The sequence below is a fragment of the Helianthus annuus genome, chromosome 17, assembly GCF_002127325.2.
Source record: "Helianthus annuus cultivar XRQ/B chromosome 17, HanXRQr2.0-SUNRISE, whole genome shotgun sequence".
Classification (NCBI taxonomy): Eukaryota; Viridiplantae; Streptophyta; class Magnoliopsida; order Asterales; family Asteraceae; genus Helianthus; species Helianthus annuus.
This window is the reverse complement of record NC_035449.2, coordinates 68477069-68498403: the sequence shown is the minus strand read 5'-3', so window position 1 is coordinate 68498403 and position 21335 is coordinate 68477069. Positions and strand designations below refer to the sequence as shown.

General features: G+C 40.3%; 1 pseudogene; it reads left to right on the top strand.

Moving 5' to 3' along the window:
• The window catches only part of LOC110924383, a 32961-nt pseudogene extending 17098 nt beyond the window's left edge, over positions 1–15863 (top strand).
• Positions 15864–21335: the final 5472 nt, after the last annotated feature.

Sequence of the window (21335 nt, the reverse complement as noted above, 5' to 3'; positions counted from 1 at the left end):
CAAACAATGTTTTTATGTTATCAGGTTGTAGTGTCCGTTGCATGAGTCAACGCCTTAAGACAATGTTGTGTTATTTATGTTTTAAAACTTAATTCAATGGATGATCTTGCATGGTTTTATTTTCATATAGCTTTGTTATGATTAAGCTTTGGTATTAAGAAGTCACACCAAAATAAACCACGCTTCCGCAAAGCCAGGGTGTGAAAGCTTGGTATCAGAGCTCTGATCATAGCGAACTAGGATTCCTTCTCGAGTCTAGACTATGATCACTAGGGCTCTCATGAAAACATTTTTACACTGCATACCACTTAAGTCCAGATCCAAAACGTTTTTATAAACAAATGTTGAGCACATTTTATTTATTATTTATAGGCTCAGTCTGGGAGGCTAAGGCTCGGTCTGGGAGGCCGAGGCTCGATCTGGGAGACCGAGGTAGTTGTCTAGTGGGACTAGGGAGTCAGTCTGGGAGGCTGGGAGAATTGGCTAGTGGGACTAGGAAGAGCAGTCTGGGAGGCTGGGAGGCTAGTGGGACTAGGAAGAGCAGTCTAGGAGGCTGGGAGGCTAGTGGGACTAGTAAGAGCAGTCTGGGAGGCTGGGAGGCTAGTGGGACTAGGAAGATCAGTCTGGGAGGCTGTGAGGCTAGTGGGACTAGGAGAACTATTTGATTGCTTAATTGGGGACTAATGTGTTTATCTGATTGTATGATTGATTATTTGTGCATATTTGTGTTTGTGTTACAGACACCATGGATTCATCAGGCATTGGTGAGTCGGACACTACGGGTCCTATGCCCATCGTATCAGACGACCGAGTATCATCGGAGCATGAGGCACACACTTTAGATGTTACCAGCACGGATGAGGATGATTTTCAGCCCTTCGCGCTACCCGATACTGTCGACGAGCCCGCTGATGGCCCTTTTGTCGGGGACTTACCGCTAGTGGAGATCCCTGCCCCTATACCTCTTGCTGCTTACCCTGCTCTTGACATACTCCTCGACGCCGACGCTGATGACGACGTCGATTTGTTTGATGACGAGCCCCTAGAGGATGATATTGAGGGCGAGGCCCTTCTAGCCGACGGCGGTCTTTTGTTGCTCGCAGATGCTCCTGCTGAGGAGTCACCTGTTCATTCACCCGTCCCAGACTCCTTTGAGTCTATGGCATCTGCACCGTCACATGCGCAGGGAGTGCAGCACTATTCTCATGATTCAGACCCTGATAGAGCATTGTTCGTTGCACCCGCCCCTGCCCCGAGCTTTGCGATCGATCATGACCTTGATGATGATTCTGACCCTGTTTTCCCTCCCGGTTTTGATCCCGATCATGATATTGAGTTTGTTCACCTAGATCAGCCCATGGAGGACCCTGTTGACCCTGTTTTTCCCATGTTCGCTGATCCCGCAGATTTCGAGATGGAGTTTGACGACCCGGAGCCTGTTGTGGCCCCCGAGCCAGTAGTTGCTCCAGATCCCGTGTTCGAGCATGACCCTATTCATGCTGATGTACCCATTGTTGATCCTGTGATTGCTGATCTACCTGTCGATGATCACCCTATTGTTGCTCCACTATTGGAGGGTGAGCATGCCGTTGATGCTCAGGTTGATGCCCCTCACATTGCCGATATACCCGCTGAGCCTGTTGTTGTCGCTCCTCTTCATGACCCTGTTCCATTGGAGCCCGACCATGCACTCTTTGCGACTCATATTGACCCCCGTTATGCGCACACCCGGAATGGGTGGATTGATGCTGATGATGAGTACCTGCCTTTTGTGGTACCAGTTACACCCGTTCCAGCCCCTGTGTCAGTTCCTCCTGAGGTTCCTATGCATCCCGTTCATACTACCAGTGTTCACCACACCGACTTACCTGTTATGTTCCGTCAGATTACTCCGCCATCGCGACCTGGAGAGGGTTCCTCGGCTCATCCCTTTGGACATGTGCCGGCATCTATCCCAGTTATACCACAGTTTTCTTCTGCTATTCCCCCTGTTCCTCCATTCTCTGTGCCACCTTTCGATCCAGCCAGTGAGCCATTTCTCTGGACGTCACCACCTATTATGCTGCCATCCGACCCCTACCATCCTTTCCATATGGGGTATTCTATTGAGGACATTCTTATGTCGTTTGTTGTCCAGCAGGAGGCACTCACACGGCGTATACAGGAGCTCGAGAGAGCCCAGCCACCGCCGTGCCAGTGTCAGGGTCAGACTCACCGTGCTACTTCGCAGCCCCCTCGACCGTTGCCACCGGACTCTGCTGCACGCCTTTTGGCACTAGAGCAGCAGATGGCGTCCTGGTTGCGTTCCCAGAGAGCCATGGAGGAGGACTGGCTCCATTTGCGTCGTTTGTTCTATTCCCATTTTCCCCCTCCTGCACCGCCATCAGTGTAGGGCGACCTTGTACAGCATGGGTGGACTTTGGTGAGAAGACGGCGATTGCTCTGACCGCACAGCTTTTTGGATACTGCACCCTGATTCTGACTTTTGTTGACATGTATATGGATGTATTGACACTGATTTGATATAGTTTTGGACTGGGGTGATGTAGCCCTTAGTCGTTGATGTTCTATGACACTATTATGTACTTGTACACTTTACCATGTGGTCTCGATTTATGGCAATGCAATCGCAGTATTCTCATCAAATATGATGTTTGATTGATTATTTATGTTTTATGACATGGGATGTTGTGTGATGGATATATTTATAACATGGGATGTTGTGTGATTGATATAATTGTAACATGGGATGTTATGTGATTGGTCTATTTATAACATGAGATGTTATGTACTATTACTATTATTATATACGTACGCTTTACTATGGCCTGACCCACGTGAACGCATCGTTTAGAAGATGCCGCCGAGACGTCAAACGCCAATGCCTACCAATGAGGCAGAGCTTCAGCAAGTCATCGCTGCTGCCATCGCACAGTACGCCGCCTCTCAAGGAGGAACTAGCGGAAGTAATTCTGGCAATACCGGCAACAACAATCCGCCTCATGGTAATACTAAGTCATTAAGACATACCATGATACAATTGGATATCTCTAGCAAGGTTGCTAATGCCATTCATATGTTGTAACGTATGTGCAGGGTGCACCTACAAGCAGTTCCTAGACTGCAAACCTGTAAACTTTGACGACACCGGAGGTGCTGTTGCTTTTGTTCGTTGGGCCGAAAAGACAGAGTCAGTTCTCCGCATGAGCAAATGCGCTCCAGACCAGCAAGTTACTTACATCTCTGGGCTATTCGTGGACGGAGCCCTGTCATGGTGGAATTTACAAGTCCAAACACTTGGTGAAGCCGCTGCATACGCAATGACATAGAGCGAGCTGAAAGAGCTCATGCGCAGAAAGTACTGTTCACGTGCGGAGATATAAAAGTTGGAAACTGAATTTTGGCATTTGAAGATGGAAGGTCCGAAAATCGTAGAGTATGTTCAGAGGTTTCACGACCTGTCACATGTGGTACCTTATATGGTCACACCAGAATTCAAGCGGATTGAGCGCTTCATTTGGGGTTTAGCTCCTCAAATCATAAGTATGGTGACCTCATCCAAGCCTGCAACAATTACTGAGGTAATTGATCTGAGCGTGGCTCTCACTGAGGAGGCTATCCGCCTAAACAAGTTTTCTGATGCTGAGCCAAAGAAGAAAGAGACTCATGTCGAGTCGTCCGGAGGTAACAAAAGAAAGTTCTCGAACTTCAAGCAAGGCGCTAGTGGGGTTGTTAAGAAAGGAGAACCAAGCACGCCAGCTCAAGCTACAGCTGGTACTGGTAGGAAAGGAAAGGGATATGTGGGTACCCATCCCAAGTGCTCCCAAGTGCAACACCTGCCAGCGCCACCATTCTGGCCGATGTGGTTTAAAAGTATGTGAAGCTTGTGGGAAAACTGGCCACTCGAAGGATTCATGTTGGGCCACTGTTGGTCGGGGAGGCCAAGGAGGATTTGGAAATAGAAACAATAACCGGGGTGGAAATGGAAATCGCCCACAAGGAAACAATGGAGGAAATGGAAATCGTGGCAACAATGCGAATCAGGCTGGTAATGCGAACCGTAATCAGAACAACAATCAAGCTGGGAATGGAGGTGGAAACGGGCAAAGACCTGGATGCTTTAGCTGTGGTGATATTGGGCACTATAAGAGGAACTGCCCAGAACTGAACCAAGCCCGTGGAAGAGTTTTCAATATCGAAGCAAGGGAAGCGCGCCAGGATCCCAATGTCGTTACTGGTACGTTCCCTGTAAACCAACGCTATGCATCCGTTTTATTTGATACTGGTGCCGATTATAGCTTCGTATCGTTAGAGTTTAAGAATATGCTTGGGTTAGCCGCTAGTAAATTAGATATCCCATACTCAATTGAATTGGCTAATGGAAAGTTAGTAGAAGCCAATGAAGTGGTCAGAGGTTGTGTAATCGAGTTGGGAGAGCGTGAGTTTGCTTTGGATCTACTACCAGTCCAGCTAGGGAGCTTCGACGTGGTAGTAGGAATGGATTGGTTATCGAGCAACAAGGCGGAGATTGTTTGTCACGAAAAGGTCGTTCGCATCCCAACCGAAGATGGTGAGACAATTGTGGTTCATGAGAGAAGTGTGATACACCGTTAAGAATTATCAGTTGCTTGAAAGTGCGAAAGTGTTTGCAGAAGGGATGTGCTGCCTTCCTGGCACACATTGTAGATAAGAAAGCTGTTGAGCCGAAAATCAAAGACATCCCTGTCGTGAGGGAATATCCAGAAGTCTTCCCAGAGGACTTGCCTGGATTGCCACCTCAGAGGCAAGTGGAGTTCCGCATCGACTTAGTTCCAGGCGCCGCGCCTGTGGCTAAGGCACCTTACAGACTTGCACCTTCAGAAATGCAAGAATTGTCGACACAACTTCAAGAGTTGTTAGACAAAGGATTCATCGGACCAAGCTTCTCGCCTTGGGGAGCTCCGGTCCCGTTTGTCAAGAAGAAGGACAGTAGTTTTCGAATGTGTATCGACTACCGGGAGTTGAATAAGCTGACGATCAAGAATAGATACCCTCTGCCAAGAATCGATGATTTATTCGATCAGCTACAAGGTTCAAACTTTTACTCGAAGATCGATTTGCGATCTGGATACCATCAGTTAAGGATACAAGAGGAAAGTATCCCTAAGACAGCCTTCAGAACTCGTTATGGACACTACGAGTTCCTAGTTATGCCGTTTGGGTTGACAAACGCGCCTGCAGTTTTCATGGATTTGATGAACAGAGTTTGCAAGCCGTATTTGGATAAGTTCGTGATTGTGTTTATCGACGACATTTTGAGTTACTCAAAGACAAAGGCTGAGCACGAACAGCATCTAAGAGCTATTTTGGAGCTGCTGAAGAAGGAACAGTTGTATGCCAAGTTCTCTAAGTGCGAGTTTTGGCTACGCGAAGTCCAATTCCTTGGACATGTGGTAAATGGAGATGGGATTCATGTGGACCCCACCAAGATCGAAGCGACCAAGAATTGGGAGACGCCAAAGACGCCAACCGAGATTCGACAATTCTTGGTTTTGGCTGGCTACTATCGAAGGTTCATTGAGGATTTTTCAAAGATCGCTCAACCATTGACGCTCCTCACACAGAAAGATAAGAAGTTTGATTGGGGAATCAAACAGGAAGAAGCGTTCCAGCTATTGAAGGATAAGCTCTGCAATGCGCCGATCTTAGCACTACCAGAAGGTACAGACGATTTTGTGGTATACTGTGACGCCTCACGCCAAGGTTTGGGTTGCCTGTTGATGCAACGCCAGAAGGTTATAGCTTACGCATCGCGTCAACTGAAGGTGCATGAAAAGAACTATACCACGCATGATTTGGAACTCGGCGCAGTGGTATTTGCTTTAAAGATCTGGAGACACTACCTATATGGTACAAAATGTACAATCTTCACAGATCATAAGAGCCTACAACACATATTCAACCAGAAGGCGTTGAATACGAGACAGAGACGTTGGGTTGAGTTGTTGAACGATTACGACTACGAGATAAAGTATCATCCAGGGAAGGCGAATGTGGTCGCCGACGCCCTAAGTCGAAAAGAAAGGATCAAGCCCATAAGGGTTAGGGCTTTAGAGATGATTATCCAAACCGATCTTTCCTTGCGCATTCGTGCCGCGCAGAAAGAAGCTCTTAAGGAAAGAAACCTTGAAGAAGAATATCTCCGTGGGATGGAGAAGCAATTGGTGCCAAACGAGGAAGGAACGTTATGTTTCATGAAAAGGATTTGGGTTCCTTTGTTCGGTGATTTAAGAAAGGTTATTTTCGATGAGGCACACAAATCACGGTACTCTATCCATCCAGGAGAGGACAAGATGTACCAGGATCTTAAAGATTATTATTGGTGGCCTACGATGAAAGGCGACGTTGCTGTTTATGTGAGCAAATGCTTAACGTGCGCCAAGGTTAAAGCTGAATACCAGAAGCCTTCAGGACTTCTGCAACAACCTGAGATTCCCAAATGGAAATGGGAACAAATTTCAATGGATTTTATTACAAAGTTGCCTAGAACGCCAAGAGGTCATGACACTATTTGGGTAATAGTGGACCGATTAATGAAGTCTGCGCACTTCTTACCTATCAGGGAGAAGGATAATACGAGCAAGTTGGCTGAAATTTACATGAGAGAAATTGTTACACGCCATGGAGTACCTCTCTCGATCATCTATGATAGAGACGGAAGGTTCGTATCAAGGAATTGGCAATCCTTCCAAGAAGCTTTTGGCTCACAATTGAATCTGAGCACTGCATTTCACCCACAGACCAACGGACAAAGCGAGCGAACGATACAGACTTTGGAAGATATGCTGAGAGCATGTGTTATGGATTTGGGCGGTAGCTGGGATAAGCATTTGCCATTGGTCGAATTTTCGTATAACAACAGCTACCACACCAGTATTGGTGCCGCGCCATTTGAAGCTCTATATGGCCGCAAGTGCAGATCACCGCTTTGTTGGTCTGATGCAGGTGATAGACAATTGGTTGGTCCTGATGTGGTACAGGAAACCACAGATAAGATCGCACAGATTCGAGATCGCATCAAGGCGGCTCGTGATCGTCAGAAATGTTATGCGGACCGAAGAAGGAAACCTCTAGAGTTTGAGATAGGTGATATGGTTTTGTTATAGGTATCACCCTGGAAGGGTGTGGCACGCTTCGGGAAGCATGGAAAGTTGAATCCGTGGAATATTGGTCCGTTCAGAATTCTGGAAAGAATTGGTTAGTAGCATACAAGTTGGATTTACCGGCCGAACTAAATGGTGTTCACGGTACATTTCATGTATCAAATTTGAAGAAAAGTCCAACTCAAGATACCGTTGTCATTCCCACCGATGAGATTCATGTTGACGACACGCTCCATTTTGTGGAAGAACCTGTTGAGGTTACGGATTGGAAAGTGAACAAAACCCGCCGGAGCAATGTCAAGCTCGTCAAAGTTCGTTGGAACGCAAGACATGGTCCTGAATACACCTGGGAGCGTGAGGACCGAATGAAAGAGAAATACCCCCACTTATTTCCCAAGACACCTGCAATTAGAAGCAGAACTTAAAATCTCGGGACAAAATTTTTCTAACGGGGGGAGAATGTGACAACCCTCACCAAATCAGGTATCCGTACGACTTAATTAATATTTAATTACTGCTTAATTATTGTGCTTGTTTGAAATTGTGGATAAACTGCTACTTGAATACTGATACATGCACATACTTGCATCATACTTTATTTGCTGTCACTCTATTATTTACATACAGAACTTTAGTGACAAACATGATGCACAAAAGCACAGTAGCACAATAAACGGATAACCCAGTAAACGTGCTGACATAGCCAGCACCAGGCAGGTACTGCCTCTAAGGCCTGTATGAGCCGGGAATAGTTTACTACACTAGTAGAGAGTGTAGGGAAATGAGGGTTGTAGAACTGCGTCACTAGGTGATAATTATAGTGACCGGATGTGCCAAAATATGATTTAAAAACAAAATTCTGCACTTTAACCCAAAAATTCAGCATTTTAGCTAATTAGTAAAGTGCAAAAATGCGGAAAAATAATACTAGACACTTTCTAAAGTGTCGGGAACTCTTTGTGTCACTAAAAATAATATTAACGACACTTTAAAGCTTTGTTAAGCACTTTAACGGATCAGTATCCAACCGAACAACCGGAATTAACCCGGGACATAAAAATATTGACATCAACATTATTTTTCTTTTTCTGAGCTAGTTAGGGTCCCCGAGTACCCTAACACCCGTTATAAATTACAACACACTAGTAACTAGTCTTAACCCTCTAACTTAACATAACTAATACTAACCTATTTAGTTGAAAAGCAACCATGGGAACCCCCATAACCGAACTCGGTTAGCAAGGGAGACAAACACTTACAAGAATTGATTATTTTAATCACTTGGCCTAATATCTTCTTGACACAATGACCTTTGGATAATTAGAAAGATATGACCTATAAGTAACAACATATATCTAACATAACATTCACAACACTTGGGAAAAAATCATAAACACTAGAGATCAAGTTTAAAGTCTACAAAAAAAAAAAAAAATAAACAAAGTGGTTAATAAGTAAATAATAGTGTAAAACTTATAAATCTAGTTTTATTATGATTATTTATTGTTGTTGATTGCTAGTATGGGAATGGATTGTCATCAAACCCCGCTAGATCATGTTCACGAAACATGAACTAGCCTTATGTTTAGTCGTAAAGTTTCTAGATGACGAACCCTTTCCAACATAAACATGAACTTGTGTAAAAACAATTTTTCTTATGAAATGGAGTTCTAAACTAGTAGATCTAAGGATCCACAAGTGGTATTTTCGAAGGACCAAGTGTCAAAAGAAATCATATTTTTAAAGCCGGATCTTTCCTAAACAAAGGTGATTTTTGTAAACACACAAGTGTGTAGACACTCGTGTGACAAAGAATTTTAACAAAAAAATTGTTTTTTGTAATATTTGACAAGAAGATGTACAAATGCATTTTCTGAAAGAACAAGATTCGTGAGAAACCGAGTTTATTTATAGAAAGATCTACTAAAAATAATGAAAGTTACTACACTTTTACACTACCCACAAGTTCATGTGTTTGTGATATTTTTGAACTAGTTTGATGTTGAAACGTTGTTTATTGATGTTAGGAACATTGTTGATTGGATTTTTGAAAAGAAAATGATACGCTTGAAAGCGTGGCCACCTCCAGTTACAGGGGAAACTCTGGTGAAATTTTTCCAAAATCTAACACTTGGAAATATTTTTATCACAAGTGTTATGAATATAATTTTTAACTTATTTTTCCCAAATAAATTTCGCTATGATTTTATTACAAAATTTCTAAGTGTCGGAGGTGGGATTTTCACAAAATAAAACTTGATAAATATATATTTAGTATATATTTTTCACAACAACACTTGTGAGATTTTTATGATTATTTTGTGAAATATACAAATATTATTTTTAGGGTAAAAATAATATTACCGAATGTTAACGACTCCAAAATAATACGCACGCCTTCACAATAAATATTAAGTTACAACGGCATTATTAATACCACCCGATCTTTAAACGTAACTTACGTATTTTCGGAAAAATACTAGTGAACGCGTATTTTGACAAAGGTATTATTTTGGGAAGAATTATATGTAATAAAATATAATATTTTTGGGAAAAATATTTATATTTGGAGAAAGAATTGAAATATATTTTAAGTGAGACTTAATAATATATTACGAAAATTCACGAACGCACATGTATTAAAGCCCCCATCCTTGGGAAGGAAAATATTTTCCAAATAATTACGAAGTGTACATACGAAATAGTTGTCTAACTATTTCCCAAAGACATTAAACCTTAAGGTAAGGCACGGCCGTCCGTTTAATAGAAGTTAGTACGTGTAGGTCGTCGCACAGCAGATTGACCAGGAGATTTTCTTGTTAGAGACGCACCACTGTGAGTTCATGTCCCCCTTTCCTCTTAACTGTTTTCAGTTTTCTAAACTGCGGGGGTGAAATACATGTTACTTTAATTACAAGTACTTTTTACATGGTATGGTTAGCGTAAAGAGGGTTACTACTTAGATCATGTCCTTGCAAATCATTGGTGATCTCTTTTTCCTTATCTGCTACATACCAGGATTTTTATACATACAAAGGTTTTATTACTCACTTACACATGAACTCGCTCAACAATTTTTGTTGATTTTTCCAACTTACATGTATTTCAGGGAACTAAAGATCTGGCGCGGTATGCTACATTTTCCTACTGCATAAGAGTTTCGAGGTCATCCAAGTTTAGGGGATGTGACTTTTACCTGGACGAGTCACAGTCCTTAAACTGCGTTTATTTCATGTTGGTGTTGTGTCTTTCAAACAATGTTTTTATGTTATCAGGTTGTAGTGTCCGTTGCATGAGTCAACGCCTTAAGACAATGTTGTGTTACTTATGTTTTAAAACTTAATTCAATGGATGATCTTGCATGGTTTTATTTTCACATAGCTTTGTTATGATTAAGCTATGGTATTAAGAAGTCACAACAAAATAAACCACGCTTCCGGAAAGACAGGGTGTGACACATTTGCCTCTAAACGATTAAGCGTTATAATAAATTTTATTTATAATTTTTAAGTTATGTATTTCCTACGTATCCAAGGTACCTCAATGAATTAATAGCTTAATACACTTTAGAGATCTGATCTCCTATTGATAATCTTATATTAAATCACTGTCTCAATGATTTGGTCTTTTCTTCAAGTCAGCGTTAAATGTTGATGAAGTCATTTTAGTAAAGTTTTTTTTTTAGTTTTTTTTTTAACAACAAGTTTTTTTAGTGTAAATAGTAATCAATGTTTAATTAATATAAATATTTATTTTATTTGACTCTAGGGGTGCAAACGAGCCGAGCCGCGCCCGAGCTCGATTAACTTATGAGAGCTCGGGCTCGAGCTCGTTTATATTTTCTCAAGCTCAAGCTCAAGCTTGACTCGGGCTCGGCTCGTTTATTATCTATTAATTAATATCTGGATAACACAGTACTGGTGAAATCATTGTCAAGTGCTACTATCATATTTTGTATAAAGTTAATCCAAAATTAAGTTGTATTCGCACATATATTCGTTTTTATCTATTTGGGCTGTTATACTAAATGCTCGTATGTTATCAATACCATAATAGTATCATAATGAACCGAACCAATGTCGGCGAAAAACGACGCGAAGCATGAAAATTTTCACACCTAAAAAACTTCCTCCAACCCAATTTCGCTTCCAAATTTCAAACTCCCCCCAAAATTTTTAGTATTCCTCTCCATCTATTTTCTTCCCTAAATTTGTTTGGCAAACCAAAATAACTTTTTAAAATGACCTCTTTTTTTTTTTTTTTTTTTGTAAAAAAAGCTACTAAGGAGAAACTTCTTTTCTTCTTCCAAACAAACTATCGTGGAACAACCAGAGCTTTCGCTTTCGTCAATGGCAAAGATACCTTCAGCTTCCGCTACTGCCACAACGGCTCACAGGTATCTTCAATTTTATAATCTCTATTTGAATTTCAGTTTTTATAACTCTCGAATTTTGAAATCAAAACCTAGTGATTTCAAACGCTAAATTCACATGAATGTGTTAGGTTTTCATATGATTAATACAGCGATTACACGTATGATAGTTGGAACCAGAGTTTGATGGATGAATATGTAACTTTGAATTAGTTATTACTCTCGCTTTCAAAATCTAATGTAGTGATTATATAACGCTAAATTTACATGAATGTTTTAGGTTTTGATATGATTTATACAGCGATTATAACTGATAGCGAGGTTGAAGTTAGTCGAAACTAGTTTGACAGTTGAGAATCTGTTCTTCAATTGTAGTTATCACTTTTCGCCTTTTGAAATCGAACCTAGTGATTATCAAACGCTAAACTCACATACATGTGTTAGTTTTTTTTATCTGATTCAAACAACGCTACTTCAATTGCGGTTATCACTCTTGATTCACGAAATCAAACCTGGTGATTTTCAAACGTTAAAGTCACGTGAAGTGTTGGTTTTCAATCTGATTCCTACTACGATTACAGCTAATATAGAGGCTGAAGTAAGTATAAGCTCGCATTACAGTTGATAATCTCTTCTGAAATTGCAGTTATCGTTCTCGCCTTTCGAAATTAAACCTAGTGATTTTTTTTCTGATTCATACGACGGTTACAACAAACATTACTCTTAGGTATATCATATGTTAGGTCTTTTCGTAGCGTTTTTCATGACCTGAAGTTAGGATGTTGACTTTTTTTTTTTTGTATATTTCAGTTGGAACAAATGTGGGAGATATCGGATTATGGGAAGTAGGCTCACGCGAAAAGCTGGTTCTAAAAAATTTCAAAGTTTGGAATCTTAGTGCATGTTCAATGCCTTTTCAAGTATGTAACAAAATATTCGACTTGAATTTCATAATCACATATGAAAGTAATTAATCTTTTTACATGAATGCAGGCTGCTCTAGTAAAAGATCCAGCTATCTCGGTGAACCGTGTAATCTGGAGTCCAGATGGTTCACTGTTCGGTAAGTCCAAATAACGTAGTATTTGATAAATAATCAAGTATACTAATTTATTATTATACGTACAGGAGTTGCATATTCAAGGCACATTGTACAAATATATTCATATCATGGAGGTGACGACGTGAGACAAAACGTAGAGGTACACTTAGTTTCTTTCTGAAACATGTATAAATTATTAAAATGTTAAAATGACACATGTTTAATTTGTTTCGTTTGTTTGAAGATTGATGCTCATGTGGGTGGAGCAAACGATCTTGCATTCTCTAATCCAAACAAGCAACTTTGTGTGATAACTTGTGGGGATGACAAAACAATCAAGGTTTGTTTTGTATAACATCTCATCAATTTATAACCAATAATTTTTTTATTATGATAATAAACATTTTTTGATTCTACTAATAGGTTTGGGATGCAACAACTGGTGTAAAAAAGTACACTTTTGAAGGCCATGAAGCTCCGGTTTACTCTGTAAGTCTGTATGCCCTCACTATAAAGAGAATATTCAGTTTATATTTTCAACGGCTCTTGATGGAAAGATAAAAGCATGGTTATATGATAACATGGGATCGCGTGTCGATTATGAAGCACCCAGTCGTTGGTGCACTACGATGGCATACAGTGCTGACGTAACAAAGTTCATCAACACGTTCTCGCTGTTCTTAAAGGTTTTTTTAACGACTTTTCGAGTTTTAACGTTTTGGAATCATTTCAGGCTTTTCTCATGTGGGACAATCAAAGACGGGGAATCACACATTGTCGAATGGAACGAGAGTGAAGGGGCGGTTAAACGAACGTATCTTGGTTTCCGTAAACGATCTTTAGGTGTCGTACAGTTTGATACAACAAAAAACAGATTTTAGCAGCTGGTGATGAGTTTTTAATTAAATATTGGGATATGGATAACGTTCAACTTTTGACAAGTGTTGATGCTGATGTAGGTCTTCCGGTAATGCCTTATTTCATAACAAAAAACAGAATCAAAACTGTTTAACTTGCTTACAACCAATCATTGTTCTTAATTAGGCAAGCCCACGAATCCGTTTTAACAAAGACGGTGCTCTTTTGGCTGTTTCTGCTCAAGATAACGGTATAAAAATTTTAGCAAATTCTGATGGACTTCGGTTACCTCGAACGTTTGAAAATCTTTCGTTTGATGGTTCTGCCTCAAGAACTCCTGAAGCTGCAAAGGTAGATGTTATATTTTTCTAGATGTTTGTTATGTTTATTATATAACTATTTATTCTCTAATTATGTTATTTTAAATTGCAGCCTACAATAAACGCGTTATCTGCTGCGGCTCCTAGTAGTGCGGCATTAGCAGAACGGGTTGCATCTGTTGGATCCATCTCTGCAGTGGTTAGTGCTCGTGTTTGACTTTGACTAGATATTCGTACTTCATATTCTGAGTGTCAGTTTAGTAATTAAAGTACGGTGGATGTAGAACGGGGATGCGAGAAGCTTGCCGGGTGTGAAACCTAGGATTGTGGAAGAATCGACAAATCAAAGATTTGGAAACTATCGGAGATTAATGAAGCTTCGCAATGTCGATTGCTGAAGCTCCCCGAGAACATGAGAGTAACGAAGGTATAATTATATTATTATATAATGATACAGCTCTTTTTTATAGTGTCGGAACTAATGGTGGGGTTTGTTTGTTGAATCTACAGATATCAAGATTGATATATACAAATTCGGGAAATGCTCTTTTAGCGTTAGCATCAAATGCTATTCATTTGCTATGGAAATGGCAGCGTAACGAGCGTAATTCAAGTGGCAAGGTGAATAGTGATTAAAATATTTTTAAACCAAAAGTTTGTAGCGCGATAGATTTTATATGTGGGTTTTTTACTGCAAGCGACAGCTGGCGTTTCACCGCAATTATGGCAACCTTCAAGTGGGATTTTGATGCGTGCTTTGCTTTGTCTAAAAACGATCCGTATGTTATGTCTGCATCTGGAGGAAAGATATCCTTGTTCAATATGATGACATTCAAGGTGACGGTTTTCTTATTGTTTGACATTTGAGGTCAGACAGACCAACAGTCCTCTTAGATTTTGACTTTTGTGTTGAATTTTCGCCTCAACAATTCGATTTAGATTACGAATACCATTTTTGTTGTGAAGGTTAAAAGCAAGCTTAAAGGACAAACGTATGTCTGGCCTCTCCTTTTCTCACGTGCTAAATGTGCTTGTCTCATCTGGTGTTAATGCTCAGGTTAGTAAAGTTCATGAAAAATTCGATTGTTTAAACTCATGTACATTTATGATATTTTTGTTTATCAACTAGATTCGCGTATGGAGTTCGGATGGATGGGAAAAACAAAAGACACGATACGTTCAACTCCCACCAGGTAGAACACCGTCACCACAATCCGACACACGTGTGCAGTTTCATCATGATCAGACCCATTTTCTTCTTGTTCACAAGACTCAACTCGCCATCTATGAAACGACAAAATGAGAATGCGTAAAACAGGTAATATTTTTATTCATTTTCTTTATAATATATGATAAATGTAACAGTGTGGTAAGATATTAAATTGATCTTTTGTTTTTCAGTGGATTCAACGTGAAAATTCAGCCCTGATATCGCATGCGACCTTTTCATGCGATAGTGAACTGATATACGCAAGTTTCTGCGTGTTCAACGCTTCGCACCTTCGCCTTCGATGCAAGATTAACCCCTTTGCGTATCTTACAAGGTATAATAAGTTATAAGTTAATAACCGAAACATATATGTCAGTTTGGTTCTTTTGAGAAATCTTGATTTTCGATGTTTGACAAAAACTCATGTATTGTCAGTAACCTTAACGTGCACCCCATGGTGATTGCGGCTCATCCACAAGAACCAAATCAACTTGCATTAGGGCTTTCTGATGGAACCGTTCATGTTTTGGAGCCACTTGAATCTGATGGCAGATGGGGCGTGCCACCATCGGCTGACAACGGGTCCACAAGAACAGTACCGGCTACACCACCAGCGGCTGGTTCAGGGTCGGAACAACCAGCATAGAGGTGACCCGGTTGTTTCCGGTTGACTAAACACTTGTTTACTATGCAGTTCCAGCTTAGTAGTTATGTTCCTGCTTCTAGTGCTACTGTTATTATTGTGGATTATTTTGTTTACTATGCAGTTCCAGCTTAGTAGTTATGTTCCTGCTTCTAGTGCTACTGTTATTATTGTGGATTATTTTGTTAAAATGTATTTTAGTTGGTGACTTGATTTAACTTGTTATGTAAGATGATGTGAAAGGGTGAATGCTAATTGTCTGATTTTAGTTTTCAATCTTTTAAAAGGAAACCAGAAACTGGCTTTTATGATAGAAACAACCACACTCACAGTAAATTCGTGTGACTATATAATAAAAATAACCACACTTACATTAAATTCGTGTGGCCACTAATACCATTTAGCCACACTTAATGGACCATTTGGTTGATTACAATAAGCTTTTTGCCACACTTTGTTTTAAGTGATTTGTCTAATACAAAGTTTATAGTGACTCTATAATTGGAATGGTCACTTACAACAAGTTCATGTGACCAAAGGTTATACAATTGCCACATTTAAAATTACAAAAGTGTTTCGTGTGACTAGTAAAAGTTTTTAGCCACCCGTACAATAAACTCATGTGACTAAATAATAGAATCGGCTACACTTACAAGAAATTCATGTGACCATTACTACCTTTTAGCCATACTTAATAGACAAAATGTTTAATTACAAAAACCCTTTTGCCACACTTTTGTTTAATTGACGTGGCTAAAATATATTTTTTAGTAAATATATGTGACTATACAATAGAAACAGTCACACTTAAAATAAATTCATGTGGCTGTTGCAACCCTTTAGCCACACTTAATGGAGGAACTACTAGATTTTAACAAAAAATGTTGGTACCTTTTAGCCACACTTTTAAGTTCTACGACCACTAAAAAGTGTGTGTGGCCGTATGATACCTACGATGACTCGAGCTTTGGTCACACTTGACATAAAAAAATACGTGTTGCAAAAGACATATAGTCACACTTTTTGGTGTGGCCGTATCCCTATTTGGCGTAGTGTATTCTCATGGATTACTAACCGAATATTTAACCCTACTGTTTATCATTCTATGCTCTAATCAACTCATGCGGGTAATCAGATTCGCCATTACAATTATTATTAACAATTGATTCTCGACATACAAATAATCATCGTGACAGTCATCATAAATCAGTCAGAGGAAATTAAGTTATGTCAACAAGCATTTACACAAACAATCTAATCAGTATTACAAGCAAACGACTCCAATTATTACACACTAACCGATTACGGGATGAACTAGCGAGGATCCGGGAAAGAGACGGAGGCTGCCGATGCTCAGAGAAGTCCTAGGGTTTTGGTTTTGGTGATTAGTTTCACAAATGAAACTGTTTTCGCGAGATATAGCTCACGTAACAGAGTTGGGCCTTTAACTGGGCCTCGGCATGCACTGCCCTGTTTCGTCGGGGTAAAGATGGCGAAACACATTCCATTTCGTCGAGATGTTGGTGACGAAACAACTCTCCGTTTCGTCGGAATGTATATGACGAAATGCACTTGTTTCGTCGAGCTTATACAAAGCTTAAATAGTTTAGGTGTTTTCAAGCAGACTACAAGTTATATCCCTAAACATATAATTGTAACAATCACAATACATTTAAACATATCACAAACATGTACGATTACAAAGTAAACAAGTCGTGTAAACAAACAGTTTAACAATTAACGTGCAATTAATGCGAATATGGAATCTTGGAAACTCGAGTTGTCACAAATAACTAAGATAATCTCTTAAAAAGTGCAATAGTGTGGAAATAATCAAAGGTTACACTAAGCACGAGTCGGATCCAAGTGATTCATCTTGTCTATAGTTTACTGGTTACTGAGGAAGCTAGGTAAGTTGTGTAGTTTACTGGTTTTCCTGCGGTGTCACATCATCCCCCCGTTGATTTGGAATTTCGTCCCGAAATTCTGTAGTAGCTTCAGCCTCAGTAGTAGTTGTGTTGTTTCCGAACAACTGGGGATACTTGAGTTTCATTTGGTCTTCTCGTTCCTAGGTGAACTCTGGGCCACGACGGGAGTTCCAACGAACTCGAACAAGAGGTATTATGGTGTGCTTGAGGACCTTAATATCCCGGTCCGTGATTTCAACAGGTTCCTCGACGAATCGCAACTGATCGTCGATAGTGAGCTCCTTCAAAGGAACTATGAGGGTCTCATCTGACACACACTTCTTCAGATTCGACACGTGAATAACATTGTGAACTCCCCCGAGTTCTGCTGGTAGGTTCAGTTTGTAGGCCACCTTGCCTATTTTCTCGATGATTTCGAACGGTCCGACATACCGCGGATTGAGCTTGCCTCGTTTACCAAAACGAACAACACCCTTCCAGGGTGAGACTTTGAGTAGCACTCGATCCCCAACCTGGAACTCGAGTGGTTTCCTGCGCTTATCAGCGTAGCTTTTCTGACGGTCACGAGCTGCCGCCATTCGTTGTCGTATCTGAGCAATTCTTTCTGTAGCATCGACTACAAGTTCTGGACCCGTGATCTGACTATCACCCACCTCTGCCCAACAAAGAGGTGATCGGCATTTACGCCCGTATAATGCCTCGAATGGAGCGGCTTGAATGCTGGTGTGGTAACTGTTGTTATATGAAAACTCCACCAAAGGGAGATGTTTTTCCCAGCCGTTGTCGAAGTCGATAACACATGCCTGAAGCATGTCTTCTAGAGTCTGGATAGTGCGCTCAGACTGCCCATCAGTCTGAGGGTGATAAGCTGTGCTCATGTCTAATCGAGAGCCAAAAGATTTGTGCATCGCTTGCCACAGTTCTGAAGTAAATCGTGCATCACGATCCGAAATAATGGAGGTTGGCACCCCGTGCCTCGAAACCACTTCTTTCAAGTAGATGTCTGCTAAGGTAGAGAACTTGTCTGTTTCCTTGATAGCCAAGAAGTGTGCAGACTTTGTGAGTCGATCCACGATCACCCAAATAGTATCGTTTCCACGCTGAGATCTAGGCAGGCAAGTAACAAAATCCATGGAAATTTCCTCCCATTTCCATTGTGGTATCTTTGGTTGCTGGAGTAGGCCTGATGGTTTTTGGTATTCCGTCTTGACTCTCGTACAAGTCAAACACTTGCTAACGTAAGTTGCTATGTGAGCTTTCATGCTAGGCCACCAATACGTAGTTCTGATATCGTGGTACATCTTATCTGAACCCGGATGTACTGAGTAGCGAGACTTATGTGCTTCATCCATTACCAGCTCGCGTAAGTTTCCATAATGTGGGACCCAAATGCATCCTGTCACGTAATAGGCGCCATCTTCCTTTTGTTCTAATCGTTGCCTTGATCTGCGTAAGGCTTCAGCCCTGACGTTTTCTGGTTTCAATGCTTCTACCTGAGCATCTCGTATCTGTGCAGGAAGACTAGACTGGATGGTAAGTTGTAATGCTCGCACACGTCTAGGTGCAGTATCTTTTCGACTGAGGGCGTCGACCACAACATTGGCTTTGCCTGGATGGTACTTGATGGCACATTCGTAATCGTTCAGTAACTCGACCCATCGACGTTGACGCATGTTCAACTCCTTTTGCTTGAATATATGCTCGAGACTCCTGTGATCGGTGTAGATGGTGCACTTGGTACCGTACAGGTAATGTCTCCATATCTTGAGCGCGAAAACAACAGCTCCCAGCTCTAGATCATGTGTAGTGTAGTTCCGTTCGTGAACTTTAAGTTGGCGCGAAGCGTAGGCAATGACCTTATCCCGTTGCATCAATACATAACCAAGACCCTGAATTGATGCGTCGCAGTAAACCACAAAGTCGTATGTGCCCTCTGGCAATGAAAGAATAGGTGCACTGCAAAGTCTGTCCTCTAAGTGCTGAAATGCTGATTCCTGTCTATTACCCCATCGATAAGTAACGCCCTTCTGCGTTAGTGAAGTGAGAGGTTGTGCGATCTTGGAAAAATCCTTAATAAACCTTCTGTAGTAACCTGCCAAACCCAAGAATTGGCGAATTTCCGTTGGTGTGCGAGGTGCATGCCAGTTCTTAATCGAGTCTACCTTGGATGTGTAACGCCCCGCTTTTTCGTAACTTTCTTTAACTAGAAAACGTGTCTTGTATTTCTTTTTTTTGGAAGTTTATTCCTTTTGTGTTTCGTATTTCGTTTCAAACCATTGTAAATCTGAGACTTCGATCGTAATGAAATTCTATTTTTATACATGCTTATGCGTCTTGCAATACTCGGGTTATGTGTTACCAATCTCGAATGCATACGCGCAACCGATACCTGACATACTAGTACTCAATAACTTATACATGCTTGTTATCTATTAAATACGTGGTTAAATTCTAGTAATATAATAATAATAATAATAAAAAAAAATAATAATAATAATAATAATAATAATAATAATAATAATAATAATAATAATAAAGTAACAATAGCATATAACATATGAACGTAAGTTCATAAAAGAAAAAAAAATATGAAAGTTAAATGCTGCCAACAGTCCGGTCGCAAGTCTTGGGGATGCACTTGATTTTTTTTATATATATTAAAACCACTTACGTTGTATTAGATTTAAATGGATAGAATATAATTATTTAACTAAAACATAATATAGTATATCTTATAACCATCTAACTTATGTTGTCATAAAAGAAAAGGGGGAAACTTGTTGACTGTTAACAGCCATGCGGCCGCACAGTACATGGCTGCCCCCAAAGTTCTTTTTTTAATTAAAACAAATCAACCAACTACTTATATTAAATGCCAACCAACCTAACCCTAATTCATTTCCTGTAAATACCAAGTCATTTCCAAGCCATTTTCACTTTTCTAAACACTCTCAACTCTCTCTAATCACTCACAAACCACTCTAAATTCGCAGCAACATCAGAAATTCGGACAGATTCAGCAAGCTTCACTAAAGTGAGCATAACTCACTCAATACTTGTCCGATTTAGTCCATTCTTTTTCCTATGTGCTTGGATCGACCTTAGCTTCGATTCCATGGGTTTTTAACATTAAATAAGTCCCTGGAACTCCGGCAAAAAGGCTCCAAAGTTCACTGTTTATTTCTGATTTCATCTAATCTTTACTAAACTTGTTCAACTTGAGTCTAACTCATCTCAAACCTATGTCCTTATGCTTATAGCCACTTCTATGGTTAGTTAGGCTTAAAAACAAGGTTGAGACATTCATAATCAGAGGTTAAAACCTCACATATATTCTGTTTTGTTTAGGGTTTTGACCCACAAGTGATGTTCAAGCTTCAAGCTTGATGAAGGTGTGATTGTGGACTAACTTGGGTTGTCCAACATAAGAGTCCCCACATTACTTGATGATTTCTCATAGTGTAGTTGTTTATATTCTTGTATTATTCATAGTTCATGACCCTCCTTGTATGTTTTTACATCAAGTGTAGTGGTGAACCATAAGAGGTACCTAAATGGAAGACTATTCTTCCTACCTCCTACATGACTTCCATGATACTAGAGGTGCCTAAATGAAGATCCTAATCTTCTACCTCCTACTTGAATTATTGGACTAAATAATATGTAGTACTTAACCTAAATATATATATACACTCATTCGAACCTTTGATGTTGAACTCGTGTTTATATGTTAAAGTAGTAGAACATCACCTAAGACCTAAACCTTGTTGTGATTCTTATGGGTGTTCGACTCATGAAAACATTATCATAACCCTTGTGG